Raw genomic sequence first — 8,482 nt, forward strand, 5'->3', positions numbered from 1 at the left:
ATTTAGAGGTTTGATAAGACTCAGGTTCACTTTTTTTTTTTTTTTTTTTTGAAAAATACTGCATAGTTGATGTATACTTCCATCAGGAGACATATAATGTCTGGTTGCCTCCCTTTTTGTGATGTCTCGAGCCACTGATGATCATTCCCCAGATCCATTAATGCATCAGAGGCTAAGAAATTCTGTCGACTCATTTTCATTTGTTAGCTCCCTCATCAACTATTGAGTTTTCCTGAGGTACAGTATGTTTTAACAGCATAACAGATTTTTTATTCTTTTCCTTTGTTACCAGTTTTCAAAATAATGATTGAAACCCTAAGATCCTCCTAAGGTGACCAATTATTATTATCTTTAAAATATTATTATGAATTTATGGGTATACATTTTTAAATTATTTTCTATTAGTTGCAGTTTTCTTTATTGATACTCAAGTCTTCTTAACTTTGGCTAGTGAGAGCTTCTTAAAGTTGGTCCTTAAGTCCTTTGGACACAACTCCAGTAGCTGATAGTTTCCTAGCATATTGGTATGGCAAGAAATAATATTCTAGACTCACCTTGTATGTTTTCACCCTGGGTCTGGCAATGAATTGTTTTTTAGTAAAGGAAAGTTTTATTGTCAGCTTGAAGTGACTAAGGAAAGTCATTTAATAGATCATCCTGCCATACAAGTGCTCAAAGAACATTGGATGAAGGTAGAACTGAAGGCTCTCTTTTAAACCAACATTTGCCAAAGTCAGCTATTGAGGGAATGATAGTATCTCCTGGTTGTTTTCTTTGGACTGATTTGACACCTTTAAGGGCTCCATTCACATCCATGGATAAGACCATGGACAACTGAAAAAACTGTCCACGGTTCTACCTACTGGGTCTTTATCAGGCTCATCTTCTTATCTGGCTTCTTCATATATTTACCTCTATTTACAGACCTAGTGCCTTGTAACCATTTTCATCTCTGTGCTTGGTCCCTTTGGGATTGATTGTCTGTGAGGATAGTTTATGTGGCTCTTGAGCTGCCCTCCTCCATGGAAGCTTGCCTCCACTTCTGCCTAGGATCCTTCCTGCACAAGGTAGGCTTGGCCCTATCTTACTCCTCATTTAAGCTCATCTCCCAGAACCCCAGCCTAGATAGACTTCTGTTCTCTCTTATTCTTACAGAGGAGTTTGAACTTTTGTCAACACTATGAAATAATAGGCAGTACACCTGAAAAGATGATTATCACATGATTTTGCTAGTTTTTGTGTGTGTGTGAGAAAGGAAAAATTAAAAACTAAAAACTAAAACTAAAAACTAAAAACTAAAAAAGCTAAAAACCTGGACTAAAAACCTTTAATTGGGTATTTTTAAAGAGTAATTTTTCACATAGAAAAAAGAAGGAAATACCCTAAATTTAAAAACCTCTGATTTATTTACCACTTTTAAAGAAGAGGTGCTGCATGTGACTAAATCTACTGTTCAGAGTTTGCACTGTATTCCACTGTTTGTTTACTGTACACAAGGATGGACAAAAAATTTATCACTGCCTCACTTCAGATGCATCTGTGGAATCATTTCCTAAGTATGGCTGACCCTTGAACAACATGGGTTTGAACTGTGTGGGTCTACTTATATGCGGATTTTTTTCAATAAATATATCGGAAAAAATTCTGGAGACTTGTGACAGTTTGAAAATACTCTCAGATAAACCGTGTAGCCTTGAAATGCTGAAAAAATTAAGAAAAAGATATGATATGAATGCATGAAATCTATGTAGATACTATTCTACCATTTATCACCATAAAATATACACAACTCTATTATAAAATGTTAAAATTTATCAGAACTTATGCACACAGACCGTAAATGTAAACAAACATAAAGATTCAGTACTAAATCGTAGCTGCATAAAACTGTAGTACACACTGTCCTACTGTAATAATTCTGTAGCCACCTCCTGTTGCTATTGCAGAGAGCACAAGTGTTGCAAGTATTTGCTTAAAACACTTTGTGATGCTAATCGTCTCCACATGAGTTCACCTCTCCAGGAAATTTCATATTGCAGTGAACTCTCGAGGTTGTTGTGTATTTTTCATTGTGTTTAGTACAATACCATAACTTTAAATAACACCATGGTACCCATACGAAGTGCCTCTAGTGATGCTGGGAGTGCTCCCAAGAAGCAAAGTCATGACATGACAAGAAAAAAAGTTCAGTTGTTTAATAGGTACTGCAGATTGAGGTCTGAAATGGTGGTTGCCCACCATTCCAAGATAAACAAATCCAGCATAAGGACACGTTTAAAAAAAAAAAAAAAGGAAATTCATGAAACTGTCACTGCAGCTAGGACAGCAGGCATGAAAACCTTGCACTTTTCATGAAATACCTTTTTACCTCTTATTGAAAATGCAGCTTTTATGTGGGTGCAGGATTGCTATAAGAAAGTCATGCCTGTAGACTCTAATATAATTCAAGAGAAAGTGAAGTCATTATATGATAACTTAAAAGAAAAGGAAGGTGAAGGATCTAAAACTGGAGAATTTAATGCAAGCAAAGGATGGTTTGATAATTTTAGAAAGTGGTTTGGCTTTAAAAATGTCAAGATAACAGAAGCAGCAGCTTCTGCTGACCAAGAGGCAGCAGACGAGTTCCCAGACACAATTAAGAAAACTATTGAGGAGAAAGGATACCTGCCTGAACAGGTTTTTAATGCAGACAAAAGTGTCTTATTCTGGGGAAAAAAAGTCACAAAATGCATTTATTATTAAGAAAGAGAAGCTAGCACCAGGATTTAAGGCAGGAAGGGGTAGGCTAACTCTACTGACCTATGCAAATGCAGTCGGGCTTATGATCAGGACTACCTTCATCTATAAAGCTGCAAACTCCTGAGCCTGGAAGGAAAAAGACAAATACCAGCTGCCAGTCTTTTGATTTTACAACAAGAAGGCCTGAACAACAAGATCCATTTTTCTGGATTTATTCTATCAATGCTTTGTCTCTGAAGTCAGGGAGTACCGTATCAGTAAGGGACTGTGTTTTAAAGTTCTTTCAATATTGAACAATGCCCCTGGCCACCCAGAACCCCATGAGTTCAAGACAAAAGGCATCAAAGTGGTCTACTTGTCCCCAAACACAACAGCTCTAAATTCAGCCTGTAGACCAGGGGGTCATAAGGACCTTTAAGGCCATTACACATGGTACACTATGGAAGGGATTGTCACTGCAATGGAAGAGAACCTCAACAGAGAGAACAACATAGAAGTCTGGAAAGATTACACCACTGAAGATGCCGCTGTTGTAATAGAAAAAGCCATGAAAGCCATTAAGCCTAAAACAATAAATTCCTGCTGGAGAAAATTATGTCCCTATGTTGTGCATGACTTCACAGGATTTATGACAGAGCCAATCAAGGAAATCATGAAAAAGATTATGGATATGGTTAAAATAAAAAAGATGAGGGTGAAAGGTTTCAAGATATGGCTCTTGGAGAAATTCAAGAGCTAATAGACACCACACCAGAGAAATGAACAGACGACCACTTGATGGAGATGAGTGCTTCTGAACCAGTGCCAGATGATAAGAAAGAAGATGTAGAAGAAGCAGTGCCAGAAAAAAAATTGATGTTAGACAATCTGGCAGAAGGGTTTTGATTGTTCAAGACTCCTTTTGACTTCTTTTATGACAGGGACCCTTCTATGATATGGGCATTGAAACCAAAGGAAATGGTGGAAGAAGAACTGGTACCATATAGCAACATTTTTAGAGAAATGAAAAAGCAAAAATTCAGGTGGAAATTATGATGTATTTCCATAAAGTTACACTGAGTGTACCTGCCTCTTCTGCCTTCCCTTCCACTTCCTCTCCGTCTTCTGCTTCTGCTGCCCTGGAGGCAGTAAGACCAACCCCTCCGCTTCCTCTTCTCCCTCAGTCTATTCAATGTGAAGGCAACAAGGATGAAGACCTTTATGATGATTCACTTCCCCTTAATGCACACTAAATAATCATCATGCTGTATAGTTCATAAGCTGATGTGTTGTGTTTGTGTGTGAGTGTGAAAATGTAATAACTACATGGCAAGAACTGTATGAGATGTTTATGTGTCATTATCATCATGCCTAAGTATTCATTGTGTAGAACACCGTGTGCAAGATTTGTATTGAGGTGGACAATCTATCCTTACATAGGCATACAGTGAGTGCTATTTAGTATACACTTAATAATGTGTAGGTTTCCTTACTGTTTTATAATTTGCTTTCAAAGAATTACATTACTGTACAGTATGTCCCTCTCTCTCATAATTGGAGAAACTACGTATTAGCCTATCATCAGTGGTAAGTGTTTTTTTAAAAAAAAGTAACAATCTTTCCAATATTGTGTTATGAATATGACTGTAATATTATACACCATAACATTTTTATAACAATTCATCCATTCGTGTGTAAGCTAGGCTACCATGAGGCAATTGTATCAGTTATACTAGGCTACCATAAAGCCATCATACTGCTGCTTCTTCATTATCAAGGCATGAATTGTTTTACCTGAAAATATGAATACCTTTATCACATCATCTTTTCATTTCTAATGTCTAGTGTTAGTAATACATCTAACATCTATAGTGCTTTGTATTCTATAAGACAATATTGATGTAGGTACTGACAGACAAGATGATATCTTGTAAACAGATGACAAATTTATGGTATCCATAATTACAGTACAGTGCTGTAAATGTATGTATTTTCTCTTCCTCATGCTTTTCTTAATAACATTTCTTTTCTCTAGCTTACTTTATTGTAAGAATACAGTATATAATATATATAACACACAAAATATGTGTTAATTGATGATTCATATTATCGGTAAGGCTTCCAGTCAACAGTAGGCTATTAGCAGTTAAGTTTTTGGGGAGTCAAAAGTCATGTGCAAATTTTCAACTGTGCTGGGGTTAGTGGACCTTACCCCTGCATTATTCAAGGGTCAACTGTATATTGTTCTTCATTTATTGTGGATTCCATATCTCTTAAGTGAGCTTGGTTGCCTAAAAATATTAAGAAGCCACATGATAATAATATAGTCAGCTGTATAAGACATCTCAAATTTGTGATTAATTCTCTGTAATGGAATTTATAAGCAATAAGGTAAATTTACAAAGAAACGGTAGAAGAATCTGAGAAGAGATGTTGAGAAAAGGAACGATATCATAGCTAAGAAGACTCACAAATCATGGAATTGTCCTGTCAATGCTTCAAATTCTAAAGGTAGATTCAACAACAACATCAATCATGTAATGATTATTTATTATCTGTCAGTCACTATTAACTGCCCTACTTACTTACTGTATTTAATTTTCACAGAGGCCCAGAAGTTAGTAGGTACTCTCCCATTGCAGGTAAGAATAAAGTCTCAGAGAGATTAATTACTATGTGCTGAATCACTTAACTAATTAGTAGTGGAACAGAAATTAAAAATCACATCTCTTTGAGTGGAACGTTCATGGTCTTTCCATTAACACTAAACGACCTGGAAATTGCCTTAAGAGGGTAAAAATGTACTTATTTTTTTTTTCTAGTAAGACTAAATTTATTCAATACCCTAGTAAAAGTTTTGATTATAAGTATCCAACAGTATAAAAAGTACAAAACAGATTTGTAGATTTCTAATATATTAATACAAAGTGCATGACTACATACAGTACATCCTACAGGCAAAGAGAGGTGGAAGGGGAAAAAGAAGACTGTGGTTGAGGTCTAGTAATAAATAAATAAATACAGAAGTAGAGATGATCCATATTATAGTATATTCTACCACCAATACTGCAGCCAAAATGTACAAAAAAAAAAAAAAAGAGAAAAAAAAAACATTTCAAAATAACTCAGGAGGAAGATGATAATGGCTGGGATTCTTGTAATACACCTCAAAGTCTGTGGGAGAGCTGACCCAACTCACTATGTAGTCTGTGCATATGGTGGCTTGTAGTTTTTTCCAAAGGAAGAAATATAAAATTTTAAGTTTAGATTAAGAACTATAAGGTACCCATAAAAATTGGCTCACTCCTTCTTGTTATTTATACTATCCAATCTTTAAAATCCAGCTTTAAAAATAAGCACTGAGTCATGTTATTACAAGGTAGGCAAATGATCCTCCCGCATTATGAACAGTCTGAACTGGTGATATAGTCTTCCTGAACTTTTAGAAAAGAGGCAATAGATAGTACTTTGGTTTGGGTTCAAGTAAAAGGCTTTTAATGAAGGTTTTACAATTGAAGATCTCCACATTTAGGATGTATCATCTAACACCTCAATGTTCAGGAAGCCTGACTAAAAGAAACCAAACCAAAGCCAACCCACTCAGCATTAACACACACCTCTTTTCTTTTAGTAGAATTTTACTTTAATATAGAATGAAAAACAAAAAACAAAAACCCAAAACCCAAAACCCTAATAGGTTAAAACAAGTCAAACAACCATTCTACACAGATAAAACCTTCACAAAGGTCAACCGAAGTAATCCAGAGCTAAAACTGAATTGTGCAGATTTTCATTGAAGTCACCAGTCATGTAACATAAACAAATTATTTACACACTTGCAAGCCCTCTAAGAAATGTACCCCAAGAAGCATTAACCTTTGTTTTTCTCATGTGCCATCCTGAAGACTTGCACATTTTATTTTTCAGATAATTTAACATTTTAATAGAGTGCATTCTCTACCAAGGGGTAATGCTTTGGTACTATTCATATAGGATTGCCTATCCTAAAGATTTGACATTTCCCCAAGAGGAACTTTGATTCTGCTTTAGAAGTTTCATATAAATTAAAAACTTTATCAAACATCAATATGGAGGGAGGTGACACAGGATGCAACATATACAGTCAAGTTACCTCTGTATATTTAGAAATTACTCCAAGATATTCGCACTAGAGAGCTTAGTCCGTCCCGCTTAATATTCAGTAGTACAGGTTTGAATCATCAGAACCTTGGCAACACCTTAATATTTCAAAGTTATTAACAACTACCTCTAGGGGCAAGTCTGTGTTTACTGAGTTATGACAAATTTATTATAACGAAGGAAAACAAGTGTAGCCAGCCATCTTAAAAAATGCTCCAACCACTGCTTCTCAATATAGAAAGACTAAAACTACATACGTTTATCATACAACAAATCCCATCTCTGTCCCCTGAAATTCCCCTAATTTCATTCATTAGAAGGGGATTTTTTAAAAAAGCCTTAAAGAGCACTTTACAGCAGCATTCAGCTTTCCTATGAAATACTCAGCATCTTAAATATTATGTACACTTCTTTTTTTCCTTTTAGTAAGCTAGATACTGGCTTCAGACTTTGTGTAACTGGAGGGAAAACAACCCACTCAACACTATTCTAGAAATCATCTTTTGGCAGAATGACAGGTATCCAAGTTAAAAATAGGAGGGTCATTTTGTTGGTGTTTTCCAAAATTTAACTCATTTTTTGTTCCCCTTCTACATCAGCATCAGTCACCACTCCTGAGTGGAGATGGGCAGAGGCTCTGGCCCCTGAGCCTCCGGCTTCTCAGCAGCTGCTTTCTTATTGCTGCAGCAAGGCTTGAATAGATGTGTGTCGATGAGGACTTCCCCAAAACGGCCTTTATAGATAATGCCACAGCATATTTTCTGTCTTTTCCAGTACGTGAGATCTAACAAGGAAAACACTGGCGTTCTGTTAGAGCCAGAAGCCATCTCTGTATCTGAGCCATCATCTGACTGGTTACTATAACAGGGAGATTGAGCTGGAGAGGCACTTGAGGTGGTACTGTGAGCATCAGAATGGTGACGTTTAAATTCCTTCTGCAGTTTACTGATCTGGTTGCTTTTTATCCTGTTTCCAGATAGAGTTTTCACTTTCTTTGGTTTCAGGGTAGTCTTTAGACTGGGTCCTGCCCTTGCATCTACCACATGATTCCAGTTTTTTTTTTTGATCCTGCTGGCAATTTCTTCCATCTTTTCACAAGCAGGACACAGGCATTACAGATGTCTCCTGAACGAGTCTCATGTAACCCAAAACAGCTCTGGAAGTCCTTTTCATAGCGTTTACTGTCAGTGAATCGAGAACTGGAGGATTTAGCTCTGCAAATAGAGCAGCCCTCTGTACTTCGGTACATCTTTGGCTTGTGAAAACCAAACATATTTTCTTCTGGGCAACAGTCTGCCAAAAGCAGACGTTCCACGCGCAATACCGTTCCCGAGGTGCGGAGTGCACGCCAAGCCAAGCCCACCTCCCAACCGCTCCCTCCTCCTCGACTGCCTTCAAAATGTACTTATTTTTAATTAACTAACCCCATCTCCTTTTCCTTTTTACTTTATGGTGCATTAAAATAAAATCTAGACTCACAGACTTAGAGAATGAACTTATGGTTACCGGGGAAGAAGGGTGGGAGGGGGAGGGATAGTTAGGGAGTTTGGGATCGACATCTACACACTGCTATATTTAAAATGGATAACCAAAAAGGACCTACGGTATAGCACAGGGAACTCTG

The 8,482-nt window shown here is 36.7% G+C and overlaps 1 pseudogene; it reads right to left on the reverse strand.

Annotated features, from left to right (window-relative positions):
* Window positions 1-7,463: 7,463 nt before the first annotated feature.
* Window positions 7,464-8,131, reverse strand: LOC132424317 (SIN3-HDAC complex-associated factor pseudogene; annotated as a pseudogene).
* Between the last annotated feature and the right edge of the window lie 351 nt (window positions 8,132-8,482).

This window comes from Delphinus delphis, chromosome 4 (genome assembly GCF_949987515.2).
Source record: "Delphinus delphis chromosome 4, mDelDel1.2, whole genome shotgun sequence".
In the NCBI taxonomy this organism is placed as follows: domain Eukaryota; kingdom Metazoa; phylum Chordata; class Mammalia; order Artiodactyla; family Delphinidae; genus Delphinus; species Delphinus delphis.